At 43.0% G+C, this 18,384-nt stretch overlaps 1 protein-coding gene across 1 annotated transcript in view; it reads left to right on the forward strand.

The window, feature by feature from the left end:
* The window catches only part of Dner (delta/notch like EGF repeat containing), a 291,214-nt gene that overhangs the window by 97,103 nt on the left and 175,727 nt on the right, over positions 1 to 18,384 (forward strand). The window lies entirely within an intron of this gene.

Raw genomic sequence — 18,384 nt, forward strand, 5'->3', positions numbered from 1 at the left:
GATATATCTCTTTTTCTTTAATAATAGAGTAACCTTAGCTTACTGTATAAACTTAAAACAAACAACTTTTGGCTGTTTTATAACACTTAATTGAAACACAAACAATATTTACAAAAGTGTTTTCTTTCTTTATATCCTATTCCATATTTTAATTTTTTTTTACTTTTTAAACTTTTTTGTTAAAAACTAAGACATGGACACATTAGCCTAGACCCACACCTAGAGCCAGGTGTTCACACCTCTGTCCTCCACCACGGCACCCTATCCCAGTGGGAGGTTTTCAGGGCAGTGACATGCATGGAGACATCCTATTCTGTGACCACGAGGCCACTCCTGGGATCCCCACTAAGGGGCCCTACCTAAGGTTCTCCGGGAGGAGGTGTCTCTTCAGGAACAGGTGTGTGGTGATGTGCTTGTCTCGTTTCTTTTCTTCAGCCTAGATTTGCTCGCAGGCAGATAAAATGCACCATGAACATTTCTACGAATGAAAACCTTCAGGGCTGGGGCTCGTGTTTTCAAACCTTTAAAGGAGCTTGTTGAGGTCTGCAGAAGCTTCTGGGAAACCCTTCACTGTGAATTTTCTTGGGGCTTCTTGTTTTCCCTCTCCTGCAGCCTTCTCTTTTCTTGCCTCTTCTTCAGTGCTGCGTGCCTGGTCTAGCTGGGAGAATGCATGGACCACTGTGGTATACGTGGTCTGTTGTTGGCCAAAACACCATTATGCATTGCATGGCTGTATTTCAGGCCACACCTTCTGTGTTGCAACTGAAACCGGATTTAGAGATGAAATTAGATTCTTGCTTCTACTGGTGTAGTTGTCAGCAGGGTTCCTTTGCCTCACATCAAGGGGTGCCCCCAGCTTTAGAGGGCTCCCCTCAGCTGGCAGGACTGGGTTCTTCAGCAGTGGGAAGCCAGATTTGGCTGGATTGCAACTCTGTAGTGTTGTGGCAGACTCCAGCCACCTGCCAGTGACTTCTTTCCAGGTTCTTGACTCATTCAAAGAATGATGTCCGCAGACAATGAAGAGCGAGTGGAAAAGAGTGAGACTTATCCAAGTGGGGAGAAAAGAAGCAAAGCTCTTGCTGGGCAAAAGGGGGCCTTCGAGCAGGTTGCCACCTACGGGTAGGGCTTATAGAGCTACTGGGGGGAGCATTGATTGAGATCTGTGCTAATCAGGTGTAGGAAAAATGCCACGGTGATTGGTCCACATCCTTATGACTGACTGTGCCCTTTTAGCCCTGGAGTCTGCAGCCTGTATTCCTCTCCCCTGCAATCCCCACCCCCACCCCAGCTTCTGCTCTGGGACAAAGGACTCTGGAATGTTTTGATAGGTTAATCTCATGGTGTGGCCTTTATATTTAGAGAAGGCTTTATGGGGCTATTGCCCTAACTGCTTGCCTGTTTTGCTATCCACTATCTATGCACAACTCTAACTATGGGAAAGCAGATATAGACACTGAATAAATTATTGGATGTGACTTTGTTCTAATAAAACTTTATTTACAAAATCAGGTCAGGGGCAGATTCAGCTAGCAAGCTGTAGTTTTCCTACCCTGATTTAAAGGTTTTGAGGTTGTGTTTTGAACACAGAATTAATAGTGGGTATGTGTGCATGCATGGGAGTGAGCTAGATATTTATGTTGCCATAAGGATCAACCATTATGCAAATTTCACTTACTAAAAGGTTTATCTTTTCTACACTGATTTTTAATGCCTTCCCTGTTCTATCTAAATTTCTTTGTAGGGTAAATCTGTGTGCTCTGTTTTCTGACATTGTCCAATTTATCTACCCCTCTGCCGGGATTGCAAGTTACAATTATCACAAATATATAAAAAACAAGTCTTTTCCAAAATCATTTTTGAAAATACTTGGTCTTTTCATCTGTGTGAGTTTTAGATCTAATTTGATATATTAGAAAATGTGCAATTTTGATTGAAACTGTGTTGTTTTACCTAGATTAGTATTCTCATCATGTCCCTAGCAGTAGGACCATTGCAAGTTACTCAGTCTCTGAGGCTCAGAGATAATATGCAGATGATGGTTCCTGCCTTATAGGGTTACAGCAAAGATTAAATGGGTTAGTACCAGGAAACACTGAGAACTGTGCCAGGCATAATGTAAGCATTTGGAATTCTTAGCTATTATTAGCTATTAATCTTCTGTGGAAGAAGTCCTCTTACTAAAGGTATCAGGACAGTTAATCAGGTCAGTTAAAGAAGTAAAGTGTGGAAACTAAAGTTTCAGATCAACTTTAAGCCTTTCACTTTATTTTACGATGGACATTTATGCAGCAGGGGACAGGGTTTTGTTGACTTTTTAACCTGCAATTCTGCATACTGTGCAGTTTTCAATTTTCCCTCGCGTGGTTCAGAGTGGTTTTTTTTTTTTTGGTATCAGGGATTGAACCCAGTGGCACTTAACTGCTGAGCCACAACCCCAGCCCTACAATTCTTATTACACATATTATTATCTCTGGTTTTATACACAGTATATTCACACCAATTCGTGTCTTCATACCTGTACTTTGGATAATAATGATCATCACATTCCACCATCATTAATAACCCCATGCCCCCTCCCTTTTCCTCCCACCTCTCTGCCCTGTCTAGAGTTCCTCTATTCTTCCCATGCTCCCGCTCCCTATCCCACTATGAATCAGCCTCCTTATATCAAAGAAAACATTCGGCATTTGTTTTTGGGGGATTGGCTAACTTCACTTAGCATTATCTTCTCTAGCAAGTTTTTAATGTTAATTTCTTGGCTTACAATGGCCACATCAAGGAATATTGTTTTTCACAAGGGACATTGAGGTGGGAGGTTTTGATTACTCCTGGACAACTCTTTTTTCATTCAAAGATCCTGGAGAAGTGTCAGTTTTTCCATTCATGGGTTTATCTCGTTCCCCTTTCATCCTTTTTTCTAGGCAGATTTGGAGGCCCGAATGGCTTTATATGTGGTCCAGTAGAGCCACCCCTCTTCTCCAGGTCACGTCTCCACCCTCAGGTGACTTCCAGGACCCAAGGCCCTAGCCCCTTAGGTCTTCTTTCCAGGTCCATAATCTCTGTGGCCATGCAGCGTCTTCTGTGGTGTGGATTCTCTTACCATTTTTGGAACTTGAATAGCCTCTTTCTCCCATACCTCCCTTCAAAACTCACCTTTGAATTGAAGAATTTTTTATTTTATCTATTTTTTTAAAAATACATTTTTAACTGTAGAAGGGTCTGACCATCTGTTTATTCTTGGATAGTGATATTGATGAAATTATTTTTATGTATGCATGAACATGGCATAGTGAAACCCACCATTCTGTATAATTAATGTGCACCAATAAAAATGTCCTGAGTAGTGAAATTTTCCATAAAGAAAGTTTTTCTTTTCTGGGAGCCTACAGCATTTGCACATGCAAGGTAGGTTGTGATGTCTGTAATCTTTATACAGTAACATTTCACATGGTCCCAGTTGGCAAGCATTCATAAATGAGGTTGGTTTCATCAAAAGTCTTAAAACAATCGGAAGATGTTCTGTGCTCAAAAATTAGTTTGCTGAAAAGCTCTTCATTCTTTATGGTTATTCTTTACTGACAATTTCCCCCGTGGGCTTTTCTAGCCTTCTAATTTCATGCCTTAATTGGAAATGCTAAATATTTGCATTTTTTAAAGAGATAATTTGGATGATCAGTATTGTAGTGTCTCTGAAACTATAGCACCCCATTATGCTGCTTCTGCAGATGTAATTTTACAGGTGCCAGCTCTCTGGTGATGTAAGAGTCAGCTGCCCATGGTGGAGGTGACCCCTCTATGCCTTGTAAGACGACGAATGGAAGGACAGTCTTGTAGGCTGTCCCGTGTGACAGGGCTTGAAGGTCAGGGTAATGGTGCCTTTCCACCCCATCCTCCCACTCCGCCCTCACTGCTGGACTGTAGACTCCCGTCTGTTGCTGACTGTCCTTCTGTCTTCTGTCCTGACCTTCTTGTCCTTCTTTGTTTCTTTCCTTCATAGTTTCTAGTTTGTAAGGCTTTTGTGAATTCACTATTTTTTTTCTTTTGTTCTTTCTTTCAAACCATAAAGGTTTTTTTTTTTTGTTGTTGTTCTTTATGGAAGAAAACCTCTGGCTTTAAGGGACAGCTGATCGGGGTCATAGTCCCCTTCCCACTGTGTCCCATGCATCCTTTCTTCCATCCCTTGATCCACAGAATGGTAGCCTTTAGAACTACTTTAACTGCTCTCCTCTATGTAGCCAGGGTCAAATCCAGTGTCTGCTTTCCGGTAATTTGTTCTGTATAGCCCACGGCAATTGGCCACACTCTTCTCCCCAAAACCACTTCTCTACCTAAGGAGATAAGGTAAGAGGCTCTGAGCCATATGGAGCCATTTGGAGTCTTCTGTTTTGGGTTCAAATCACAGCTCTGACATCTATGTGGGCTTTGGAATATCTACTCAGTGTCTTCATTTCTCCATAGGGAACTATGGCTTAGAAAGACTATGTACTAAGCAGTTTTTATTTGTGTTTTATTTTTTTAGGAGAAAATGAGTTAGTGCACTTAAAGATACTTATGGTCCCTTAACACATTTAACCCCTGCCCTTCCTCTCCCTTTTTCCTGTTTTCTTTCTAATCTTTTGCTGCCTCCTCTGTCTGACCCCTCCCAGCCTATGCTGTTGCCCTCTCCCCAATTCCTGCAGTACATGAGAGGGTCACCCACCCCCGTATTCTGGTAATTTAGGAGAATTGGCTTGTTCCTTTCTTCTGAGCACCCAATCTGTGTTTACAGCTACTCCAGGACATCACCCACTGTTCCTTAGACACGTAGGTAGCTTCCGGCTTCAAATCCACAGTCCCAGCTTCCCGAGCCGTCTCAGACCTGCTCTTCCCCGAGTCCATATTTCAGTGAGTGACCCTACTATTTGCCTGGTTGTCTAAGTCAGAATCCTAGGCGTTTCCACACACAGCTTCTGCCCTGTTTCGCCTCTCACGTCTTACCAGCTAGCTTCCTCACCCACTTACCAGGCTGCCTCCTCCTGTCTCTGCATGGACCCTCCCCTGAGCTCCATCCGTTCTCCCGGAATGACTGCAGGGATTCTGATGCCTCCTCATGTCCCCAGGTTGACCCTATCACATGCATCACCCTCCTGGCAGACAGCTTTTTTTTTTTTTTTTTTTTTTTTTTGCTGCTGTGACCAAAAGGACAATTTTAGAGGAAGAAAAGTTTATTTGGGGTTCACTGTTTCAGAGGTGTCAATTGCTCTGGGCTGGAAGTGAGGCAGAGCATGATGGTGGAAGAGGAAACAGCTCAGAACATGAGGACTAGGAAGAAGAGAGAGGCTGAGCTCGACTCACCAGGGACAAAATAGAATACCCCAAAGGCACGCCCTCAATGACCTACCTCCTCCTGCCACACTCTGCTGGTCTACAGTTACCACCCTGTTAATCTAAAGATAAATGCACTGATTAGGTTAAGGCTCCTGTAACCCAATCATTTCCCATCTCAACTTTCTCGCATTGTATCACACAGGAACTTTTGGGGGATGCCTCATATCTAAACCATTACGATCACATACTACAAACTGATCTTCATTTTTCTCAGTAAATCTTGTTTTTAAAGTCTATGGTGTGTTATATTCTCCAGCAAAATAGAATTCCTTGCATTTCTCTCAATATACCGCTTTTTTAATGCCTCACGGCCTTTGCGCTTGTTCTCTGGCAGGACCCCCTTTCCCATTTCTTTCCTTGCATGGTTCTTCCTTGACCCTTGAGGTTCACTCCACACAGGAAAGCTTCCTAAATTCCCTTGGTGAGTTAATCACCCACACAGCATCTTGTGAGCATCTCTTTGCTCTAGTTTCATGTGATAAAATTATGCATGATTCACCGGTTACCTGTTAATGGGTAACTTAGGCCTTCTGCCATTCATCCGTGTGTGCAGATGCCTAGCCAGCCCGCTCTCCTAGTGGCTGTACTGATCATATGACTGTGCTTCCTTTACCACATTGTTGCCCGATGTAGCTATTATTAATTTTTAAAATTAATGTCAATTTGAAGAAAGAAAATTCAAGCTTCATAACAGAATACTATTGTTTGCATAAAACAAACCCAGGATCCTTGCCCTGTCAGGCCCTGTTTTGCAGTACCCTGGACTTCAGGAGAGCAGAGTGAGTGATGGGGAAAGGTATGGAGAAGGAAGGTCAGGGAGGCTGCAAAAGGTGGGACTTACCTTTGACTTCCTAGTGGGTCCAAGTAAGCTAGCTTTGAATATATACTGAGTATTTGGGAAAAAAATTAAAGCATTGCAAAGTAAACACACAAAAAGGGTCCTTTGCAAGCTGTACCTAAATAGAAAACACATTATGTTTGAAGAATTTATTAAAATCATTGCATATATCTATGGTAAGAACTACCTCATGACTACTTAGTAATTTTTGATGTGATACTCTACAATTTATATATTCTACTCTTTTTATTTTTTTAAAATTTCGTTTTAAATAGTTATATATGACAGTAGAATGCACTTATGTACTTTGGTACATTATACATAAATGGGGTGTAATGTCTCACTTTTCTGATTGTACATGTTGTAGAATCACCTCGGCCCTGCAGTCATGTATGTACAGAAGGCACTAATGTCTGCTTGGTTTCACTCTCCTTCCTATCCCCCTATCCCCTCCCCTTCCTTCACTCCCCTCTACGGAATCTAAAGTAACTCTATTCTTCCCTAGTAACCCCTGCTCCTTCCGCTTATTGTGAATTAGCATTCACATATCAGTGAAAACAGTTGGCCTTTGGTTTTGGGGGGAATTGGCTTATTTTGCTTAGCGCGATATTCTCCAGCTCCATCCACTTACTGGCAAATGCCATATACATTCTGCTCTTAAAAAGACACTTGGGTGGTTTCCACTTCATGGCTCTCACACATCCTGAGACTCCGAGTGTTTCTGCATCTGCCTCTCTGTGTGCCTTGCCTGTGTTTATCTAGGAGGCGGAGGTGGCTCTCTGGGCCACAGAGTATACCTCATTCAGCCTTGATAGGTAACCAGTGGTTTCCCCAAGCCCCATAACAACATGTCTCCCTTGCTGTTAGATCCTCATATTTGGCATTGTCAGTCTTTGGTAAATAGATTGTGGGCTCCTGGGTGATTTTAATTTGTATTTCTCTAATTACTGATAAAATTGGGTAATTTAAAAAAATATTTATTAGCCCTTTGGACCTATTTTTTTTTTTTTTTGGTAAAGAAAACCATTCAGATCTCCTGTGCATGCTCTGTGGGCTGGATCACCCCTGCCTTCAGGGCTGTCAGGACTTCTCTGGAGGAGAGAAAGAGCCCCTTGTGGGCTGCAGGTCTGCACCTGTCTCCCTCTGCCCAGTGGCTTGCCTGCCTATTCTCGCCTTGGTGTGCTTTAATGAGAAGTAGTTCATGACTCTGTTCCATCCAGTTCTTCGATGTCCTTTCTTACAGGTGGTGCTCTTTGTATCTTGGTTGTTAATTATCTGCTTACTCTGAGGTTATGAAGATATGCTTTTCTGTTATCTCTTTGAAGCTTAAATTTTATCTTTCATATTCAGATCTACAATCCAATTTGGATTTTTTTTGTTTATGTGTAAAAAGTCTTCATTTTTTCTTCATATCAATATAGTTTATTAAAAAGATCCTATTTATCCCACCATTCTGTTTATATGTGACTAATTCTGTTTCCCATGTATTACATTCGTCTGTTCATCTCTTTGCCAACATCACACTGTTCTAATCACCATAGCTTTCAAGTTCTTGACCTTGTATACACCAAGCTTTCCTACATTGCTAATTCAAGAATATCTGGGCTATGTTGGACTATTTATACAGGAAGAGGAGGAGGAGGAAGGGGAGGAGAGTTGTGATTTTTGCTGCAACCGCATTGAATTCCTAGACAGCTTTGGTGGGAAATGTGAATCTCTGTAATATTGAGTGTTCTGATCTCTGAGTAGAATATCCCTGTCTCTCTCTATATATAAATATATGTTTTTTAAAAATTTAAATTCATACATTATAATCATGCATAATAGTGGGATTTGTTGTTCTGTATTTGTACATGCACACAATACAACAATATAATTTGGTCATTTTCATTCCTCTTTTCTCCCCTGCACCCACTTCCTTACATTTGAAATTTTTCTGGGTTTCCATATTTAACAGTTTGGAGAGATGGCACTCAACTACAACTTCTTTGTATTTTTTTTATTTGAGTTATTCCTTAGTATTTGATTCTTTTTGGATATGTTTTAAACAGCATCGTTTTAAAAAATTATTTTTTGTGGCTAAGATGATGCAATTTTAAAAAAATTGAGGGCTGGGGTTGTGGCTCAGTAGTAGAGCACTCGCCTAGCACATGTGAGGCCCTGGGTTTGATCCTCAGCACCACATAAAAATAAATAAAATAAAGGTATTGTGTCCAACTACAACTAAAGAATAAATATTTAAAAATTTGACCTTATATCTAGCAAACTTGCTGAAGTTTCATATACTAATAATTTATCTGCTTAAAACATTATAGACTATGAATGGTGACAGCTCCTTTTCCCATTCAATTCATTTACCTGCTTTTTGCTTTTGCCTCATGGCCTTGGGTAGGACCTTCAGTGCAGCATTCCATGGGAGAGGTGATGGTGAACACCCTTGCTTTGTTCTTGGTTTCAGAAAGAAACCTTTCAACATGCCACCAATAAGTATTATGTTTGCTGCAGTTTTTTTTTTTTTTTTAAAGTAGATACTTGGCCAGTTTAAAGAAGATTCCTTCCCTTCCTAGTGGGCCAAATCCTTTGCTCTAGAAGGAAGTTGACTTTAATCAGAGGCCTTTTCTTTTCTTTCTTTTTTTTTTTATTAATTAAATTGTTCTAATTTGTTATACTTGACAGTAGAATGCATTTCAGTTCATAGAACACAAATGGAGCACAGTTTTTCATTTCTCTGGTTGTACACAAAGTAGAGTCACACCATTTGTGTCTTCATACATGTACCTCGGTTAATGATGTTCATCTCATTCCACCATCTTTCCTACTCCCATGCCCCTTTCTTCCCCTCCCTCCCCTTTGCCCTATCCAGAGTTCCTCCATTCCTCCCATGCTTCCCTCCTCTATTAGGTGCAGGGTCTCTGGTCTAATTCTACATACTCTCATTATGGATCAGCATCCACTTATCAGAGAAAACATTTGGCCTTTGTTTTTTGGGGGGATTGGCTTATTTATTTCACTTAGCACGATATTCTCCAACTCCATTCATTTACCTGCAGATGCCATGATTTTATTCTTTTTTAATGCTGAGTTATATTCCATTGTGTATATATACTTCAGTTTCTTTATCCATCCATCTATTGAAGAGCATCTAGGTTGGTTTCACAGTTTAGTTATTGTTAATTGTGCTGCTATAAACATTGATGTGGCTACATCACTGTGGTATGCTGTTTTTAAATCCTTTGGGTATAAACTGAGGAATGTGTTAGCTGGGTCAAATGGGTGGTTCCATTCCAAGTTTTCCAAGGAATCTCCATATTGCTTTCCAGATTGGTTGCACCAATTTGCCATCCCACCAGCAATATAGAAGTGTGCCTCTTTTCCTACATCCTTGCCAACACTTATTGTTGTTTGTATTCTTAATAACTGCCATTCTGACTGGAGTGAGATGAAATCTTAGAGTAGTTTTAATTTGCATTTCTCTAATTGCTAGAGATGTTGAACATTTTTTACATTTTTGTTGATCGATTGTATGTCTTCTTCTGAGAAGTGTCTGTTCAATTTCTTAGCCCATTTATTGATTGGGTTATTTGTTTTTTTAGTGTTAAGTTTTTTAGTTCTTTACATATCCTGGAGATGAATGCTCTATCTGATGTGTGTGTGGTAAAAATTTGCTCCTATTCTATAGGCTCTCTCTTCACCCAACTGTTTCTTTTGCTGAGAAGAAGGGTTTCAGTTTGAACCCATCCTATTTATTGACTCTTCATTTTATTTCTTTAGGAGTCTTGTTAAGGAAGTAGGGGCTAAATCTGACATGATGAAGATTTGGGCCTACTTTTTTTGTTTCCTATTAGGTGCAGGGTCTCTGGTCTAATTCTACATCCGTGGAGAAAATTGTGCAAACTTCACAGGAATTTGACTCCCTGTTCGCCTGCAGGCTTCTTCTCGGGAGCAGGCAGGGAGAAGCAGGTTGCCTGTTTCCTGTATTCCAGGCATTGTTCTTTTGTAAAAGGAGTTGGCTACAGTGTACAAGTGACTCCCCTGAGATCTGAAGCCAAAATAAATGCACTAGAATTGTTTCTCAAATTTCTGATTCAAGAAATTGGTCTTTGAATAACAAGGAGAAGATGTCATTTGAGGTTAGAGTGCCTCCACTAGTAAGTGTAGTTAGTGCCATCCTTCCAAACTGTGTTAAATATGGAAACCCAGGGACAGACGGCAGGCCTGTTCTTGAAGAAAAATTCATTTAATTCTTGATACATCTGCAACTGAGCAGGGCTTCAAGATTCATTGGGATGATGGTTGACTGCCCTGTTAACCAGGCTTAAAGAAACAAACTGCAATTTTTCAAGATAATTTCAAAATGCTGTATGTTTTAGAGACACCTTGAGAACGTAGGAAACAATTAGACACCGAAGAGTTTATTTTTACACGCATTTATTTCAAAGTCACAAGTCGGAATGTGCTTGAAATTTCCTAAAAAAGTAACTCAACACACATGCCAAAATCAGGACAGTCTGGCTTCAAGAGAGCTGACTCCACTATCGGCTGCCCAGGTGGGTCTCTGAAAAATTTTTTTGAGTGGATTTAGAGCACTTAACCCAGAAATAAAGAAACATCAAAACACAGGAATGTGTATTTCAGGAAGATATATAGTTTGGGTTCAGTAAAGGGAATGAGAATTTTTATTATTTGGATTTGAAAAAAAGTTCTTGGGCTGCAGTTCTTGGCTGGGTGTCCTCCTGGCATGAGCACACAGTGATTTTTTTTTTTTTCATATCTTTACTCCAAGTGAGGAAGCAGTTGGTGTGGAATGTAGTTGAGATCTTTATTGAAGAAAGTGGGAAAAATTCCTTTTTTAAGACAAAAATACTGTGACAGTTGGACCCAACATTGTTCATTTCCCTTTTAGCTCAAAGATGACACTTATAACCAGTGTGATTACTATTTCCATCCAACACAGAAACACTACACTAGGAAATCCAAGGACATTAGAGCTCTCTGGTCCTATCTTTTTTTAAGGTGAGAATGTTGAGCCCCAGGCAAGTTCCTTACCTCTTCCAAGGTCATGCCCACGTGAGTGGAAGCCCAGGTTTTCTCTAATGTGTCACGGCACCTCAGGGTAGTGATTGCTCATTCTCATTTCCCAGTAACTCTACGCTCTGAGCTCTGGAGTCACCTGTGTTGGGCTCTCTCCCAGCTGGAAGGTGCAGATAGGGGCTTGCCTGCTGGTTCCAGGCCCCTTGGACTCTGTGACCCTTCCCAGCCCATGGTCCTTCCACCTATTTCTGTGTCTAGCCTCTGTTCTGGGCTGCCCAGCACTCACATGCATCTAGTGCAGTTGATAGTGGGAAGGTAGCGGGACGGTCCACGTTCCCTCCGTGGACGGAATGATGGGAATATGACCCTTCCTTGTGGTCTTGCTCCGTGGTAGAGGAAGTACTCCTTTCTCAGTGACAAGATTCATTCTGCTGCATTCCTGCATGTGATAATGATTGGAAGAATAAATTGTATTGCAAAAGTTCCTTCTGTTATTTAATGACTTGGTGCTGCCAGCCCAATGAGAGAGTAGAATAGGGTTAAACAAAAACAAACAAACAAACAAACAAAATAGATGTTCTCGCTGTCAAACTTATATGGCCCTGCTCAGGATGATGTCCTTCTCTGAAGTCTTCCCAGGTGACCCCACTTACCTCTTTTCTTTCTTCTATTAAACACCAAGTCCATGCCACCTAGATCAGGGGATGGTGGACTAGAGGGCCAGGGCCAAGCAATAAATATCACCTAGGCTTTGTGGCCAGAATAGCTCAAGCAGTGGTGCAGTGTGCTGCGAGTGGTCAGGCAAAACAGGTGGCTGAGGCTGATTCCAGTAAACCTTTATTTGCCAAAACAGAGTGGATTTGGCCCATGGCTATAGTTTTCCAGCCTTGGTTTATAACAACAATTTCTAAATTTTGGGTTTGGACCAGGTGCATCAGAATCGTCTGAGCAATGTGGAACGATACAGATTTCTAGTCTGAATTTCTGATTATCAGTTTAGAGCTGGGGAATCTGCATTTTAAGAAGTTCCCTAATTGATTCTGCTACTCAGACCATTTACTAAAATAGTGATTCATTTCGCTTTCCTTTCCTTTCCTTCCTTCCCCACTTTCCTTTCACATAGATATAAATAAACATGCAAAGTTATGCTTTGTATTTAAGGTGAAATAAAATAGCACGATTCTGTATTTGCTGGGTAATTTCTTTGCCTTTTTACTAAGGTGTTGATCTCTGGAATTCTTCATGTAATAAGGGAATTAGTTGTACATTCTTGGCTTTTAACTTTATATATGGAGTTGTATGGATTTTAAAAAGTTACTGATGAAATGAATACATTGATGTCTTTCTTTAAGGTGGTGGTCTCAACTGGGGATAATTTGTCCCCAGGGGACATGGGCAATATCTGGAGGGAGGCATTCTACTGGCATCTGGTAGAAGGCTGCTAAACATCCCGGATGTGCAGGTGGCTTCCCACAACAAAGTGTCATTAGTGCCAAGGTTGAGAAACCCTGCTTTAAGCCTTTTGTTTTGGCTTTAATTGACACTTTCTGTTCCTAGAACACTAATATCACATCAGAATGCATATTGAAAGTTCTTTGATTGATTCTGCTGCTCAAATTATAAAATAAGACCAATGTGCTTATTGCTAACACCACATACAGATTCCACTTCAGTTATTTCCCTCTTACTCAGAGCTCCTGTGTCCCCTCAGTGACCAGGGTGGCGATAGTATTGGCCTGTTCTCTGTTACTATAATGAAATGTCTGAGGCTGAGTCTTTATATTGAAGAGGCTTATTTAGCTGATAGGTTTGGAGGCTCCAGGTCTGGGATGGGTAGCCTTATTGATTCAACCTCTGGTGAGGGCCCATTTGGCTGGATCACATCGTGGCAAATGACATCACTGGTTGAACATATGAGGAAAAAGTCACGTGGTGAGACAGGTAGCCAGGGAGCAACTGGGACCCATGACGATCACATCAGTTACTTCTGAGGGCAGTACTCCCAAGGACCTAAGCACTTCCCACTAGGCCCCTCCACCTTGACGTCACTACACTGAGGACCACGCCTCCTTCACATGAACCCTGGGGGACAAATCATATGCAAATGGTAGCAGACATGTAATGTGCTCCATCAGTGCTGGTGAGTTTCTGGCTTCATTGGGTTGGGTTTCCTCAAAGATGCTCCTGTTTCCCAGGATGTCTTTGCCCCCTGAGCATGGTCATAAGTGAGAGTGGGGGTGGACTCTAGTCTGCTTGGTTCTTCTCTGGACCTTTGGAACACAGTAGCAATGAAAGCCGAGTGGCTGTCAATAGGATCCTAAATCATGAAGCTGCAGGAGACCTTGCAGGTTCTGCCCCAGCCCCTCACTTACGGCATGAGGGATGTGTGTCTGGAGCGGGTGAGCAGCATGTCCCAAGTCAGACAGGGCTGGAGCCAGGATGCTGGCCGCCCGGCCGGTCAGCTCCCCTTTCCATTCGAAAACTCCCAGGCTGCCTCTTCTTACTGGAGCAGCCAGTTGCTACTGATTTTGTTGAAAGCTACTAGTGTCATTCTAAAAGAAACTGACTCTGAGACTTGTCAGCTTCTCATTTCATACCTGCAATTATGAATCCATTCTCCAGCTCAGCATGAGGACTTTGAAGCTCGTCTAGTTTAATATGAAGGAGGGGGATTCTGCTCAGTCGAATGATGGCAGTGGTGGACATGCACAGAAGCAAGCGTAGAGTAGGCGGTGCAATCCAAATAAGTAAGCCTGGCTCTTCCTGGCTTGGAGCTCTTCGAGGGCCAGCACTGGGCTTCGTTCCTCTCCTGAGCCCTCTACTTGAAACCCTGCCCTGCACATCACAGGTGCTTGATGAATGTCACACGAATTCCTGATTAGCCATGTTGAATTTTCTGTCAAGTACAAGATGGGCAGGGACAAAGCTTGCCAGTTCTCAAATCTGTCCTGGAAGGACCACCTGGAAAGGGAATCCGGGCCATTCCGCAGGCCCACCTCAGGGGGTGCAGGTGCACACATTCACACCTTGCAGAAGCCTTTAACTTCCACTTATTATACCTAACGACTGTAAGTGAGCCTTTTAAATATCTCTCTTAATTCTGACCTTTCATGCTTCTGTTTGTATGCTGCAGGGGACGTGGTTATTGCCAGAAGCATGGGTACTAGACAGTTTAAGGCCAGAAAAGAGGCCCTGGCTTAAATGTCACACTGTGATGGTCTTGGAGCCACCAGCTCCAGGGTTGGCAGACACCTGTGCTCAGGTCTGGGCTCCCACCTCACTCTGGGCCATGCCCCCTTATATGCTCTTGGTTGCAGTATAAATTATTTTACACTGGTAAAAAGTCTAAGATAAATGTGAAAAGAACAACTTCAGGTTAGTTCTATGATGTGGAAAAAAAATTTGGCTTAAATAGAAAATTAATCGGATGCAGCAAACATACAGCATTTAACAAATGAGCCTGTTGGTTACCTGTAAGCAGAAAGCATTAACCTGCTGGCTCTCTCTTTACTTTTTATTATAGCTGGCATTACAAAAGCTTAATCATTTCCAGCCATCATTAGAAACTAGAAATTATGGCTCTAAAATATCACCTATTAAATGTTGAGTATTCCCAAAGTCAGGTCCATTAATTATGATATTTTTGCCTCATTACACATTTTGGCAGTTTGGTTATTACCTGCTTATAGTTCAAACTTAATGGGATTCGAGAGCAGTAGTGACCTCTACCACAGGACTTTTCCACCATGAGATAAAATACAACTTAAAAAAAATACTGTGGTGCATAGTACAGCAGCACTCGCAGTAAATACTCAGGATGCCAGGATCTTGCTTAAAGTTTAATTCTTGCATTTTGCCTTGCATTTGCCATTATGAACTAAAACAGACAATTTTTAAAATGAAACTGGTCTGAAGTGTGAGAGATTTTGATGGCAGATAGTTGTCTCTGTTAGTGAAACACCTAACTCACAAGCCAAGGAAGCAGCATGGGATGAAATGGTGATTTTTAAAAAAGGCATCGATGCCCCTGTGATGCTTTAGACCCCTGCTTTGCAGCCCTGGGTGTGTGTGTGTGTGTGTGTGTGTGAGAGAGAGAGAGAGAGTGTGTACGTGTGTGAGTGTGTGTGTGAGTGTGTGTACACGTGTGTGAGTGTGTGTGTGTGTCTTCTGTCACATCATCTATGCTCTGAGTCCTTTCAGAGATCTGCACCTTTGACAGTTCAACTCTTAGCTTTTGTCGTCTTTCCTGGGAGTGCGTCTCTGGCCTCTGCATGGTTCTTCATCCCGTGTGCTGAGCATGCTTTCCTCCCATCCCCACAACCCCGATGGCGGACCTCAGGGCTTTGCTGATTTTCCTGCTTTCCTTCCAGTGCACTATTCCTAACCTGTGGGACTGTCACCTGTGGGCCCTGTCCTTGGCCATCCAGCTTTTTTCCAGCACCTGTGCCCACTGTGGTGGTGCTCGCAGATGTCTCTGAGGACAGAGGTGGCTTGGCTGGCAGAGCCCTCCAGGTGAGGGCTGAGGCTGGGCTGGTTCTGCCTTCTGGCTCGGGCTGCAGAGACTTCCCCTTGTTCTATAGCAGATGTGAAAACACTGCCGTGGGGACACCGACTTATGTCCTTTGACTTATGTTCTCAAGCCTGGGACTGGGTTTGGAGAACCTGACTTGTTCTACACAGCTCCCGGGCTCTGGCAGCTCCTTCATAACACCAATCACCTACCTGCTCACTGTGTGTTTATTCTGCAGCCTCCCTGCACCTGCCTGGTGCTGGGGGCAGATCCTCAAGTAGACAAAACAGAAAAAAAAATCTGCTCTCTCCAAGCTTATATTCCAATGGAGGAAGATAGAAAATATCTTTTTTTTTTTTTAAAAAAAGCAATATGTTAGATGACAGATATTTTATAAAAAAATCAACCAAAGCGGGAAGAGTCAACAGTGACAGGGTTGGAGACTACATTGTCACATAGGATGCTTGGGGACACCCTCCTCAGAAGGTGGCTGGGAGCAGAGACTTGAAGTAGGCTCAGGGCAGCAATGAGCAGTAAGGGCAGTGCAGGCTGAGTAGGTGCAAGAGCCCTGAGGCAGGTGAGTATCTGGGGACTTACAGGAGCAGTGCTGGGGTTGGTGTGGGGGGATGAGGCTCGAGAGACTGGGGTGGGTAGATCACATGGGGCCAGGAAGATTTTGTGAAGACTTTGACTGTTATTCTGAGTAAAAGTCAGTGCCAAGCCTCAGTACAAAATAATGGATGATAAATACCTGAGAGGCTGTGGGGAGGAACTTAGGGATGGGAACCGTTCAACGCTCAGTGCTTGGCAGGTGGCGCTGGCTCTCCTGAGTGCTGAACTAGGTTTTTAGACATGAACGCTCTGGGGGCAGGGCCTATGGCTCTGTTGTGCCTTCAACATTAACCCCCAGACCTGGCACAGCCCCTGGTGCGCAGGAAGGCCTGTCAGGTTCACTGAGCATCGGCCTCGTCTACCTTTACTCTAAAAAGCATTCGGAGTGATTTTCATTCACCCACATTTAGCCCGTCTTTACTTTTTGTCTCCTACATAAACAGGACCCTTGCCTTTTGCCTTCTCCACGGGGATTTTTTTTGCATGAAAATAATTGGATATCAAATGTGGACGTCAGAGGACGTGGCATTGTTCTGGCTGTGACGGGTCCTTCTCTCCCTCTGACCTTCCCTTTCTGACACAGGCTCAGGGCTCTTGGGAGGACAAGGGAACTGCCACACGACAGTGCTCTTTGAGAACGTAGTGGCCATGTGTTGGGGACCAGGTGGCCTCTACTGTGGGAGGGGGGACATGCTGGCTCAGGCTGTGCCTGGCACCTCTTTCGAGGAGCCCCATGTTCCCCCAGGATGAGCCGTGATGACAGCAGAGACCCCAGGGCCTCTCTGGCCACAGCGCGGTGCTCCTTGCCAGGCAGCACCCTTCGCTAAGCTGTGCGGTGAGGCCGGGCTCCCAGGATCAGCTCTTGTGTGAATCCTTGTCGTTTAACGTGTACCTGTTTTCTGTCTGCACGCATGAAAATCCCTTTTAGTGTCTAGGCCAACCTCAGATGTTTTTAAAGTTGATTTACGGAGCAGCATAGCTTTATTGTCCTCTTTGTTCTAGCTAATTAAATCCTTCCTTCTTCCTGTCAAACAATTCCTGAGGTGACACCGTTCCACGAGGCCTTCCTAAAAATAAATCAGCCACGAGCTAACGTCGTGACCAAATGAGCCATTCACATCCTCCCCAGCACACACGGCTTCCCAGATATCAATCCACCAATCTGTGTCTCTCTCTTTCAACATCTTAAAGTCCTCCCATGTATTCTGCGTCCCTTGGCATAACAGGGATAGCAAGTGGTGCAGCTAAGTCCCTGCATTCATGGAACTCATGTTTTTGTGGGATAGAAGAAAGGGACTATTTTAGATTGCATAGTAGGGAAGTCTTCTCTGAGGTGGTGAACTAAATGAAATGAGGGAGAGAGCCATGCCAAGTCTGGAGAAAGTCATCCCAGTCAGAGGGCCAGTAGGCACAAAGGCCCTGGGGTGGTAATGAGCTTGGCACAGTCAAGGGACAGAAAGTGAGAGGGAGGGTGCAGGGCAGGAGAAAGGTCCACGGGAGGAGAAGACCTCAGAAGGTAGGTAGGAAGGGCCCAGATTAGCAAGGGCTTTGTCTTCCTTGGAAAGAGTGTTTTACTTTGATTTGATAGATGATCAATATTTTAAATTATTAATGTTTGAGCATCTCTTCAGGGACTATCCCGGCCACTCTTATCTGAGATTCTGTGATGGAATTGCCAAGTAATAGCACAGAATTAATGTGGTGTTTTCGGAGCTTCATTTGATTCAATCCCAAATCCCTTGCTGTTTCTTAAGGAGCTGGTTGGAAATTGTTAGATGAGGATAATTAGCAGAAGGAGTAGCCGTTTCGCCAGGCAGAATTCTACCCATGTGTGTTTATGTGTGTGAACTCATTTCAACAAGAGAATTGAGGGCCCCGTTTCTCTGTCATCTACTCTGTACTGAATCCTTTTTGCAATCAGCTCTGCAAAGCCCAGGGTACAGCAGCCAGAGATCTCATTTTCTTTTATCACAGAAACAAATCATAACTGAATAGTACTAAGACGTACCTGACCCCTTTTGTGGCC

This window comes from Marmota flaviventris, chromosome 11, assembly GCF_047511675.1.
Source record: "Marmota flaviventris isolate mMarFla1 chromosome 11, mMarFla1.hap1, whole genome shotgun sequence".
NCBI lineage: Eukaryota > Metazoa > Chordata > Mammalia > Rodentia > Sciuridae > Marmota > Marmota flaviventris.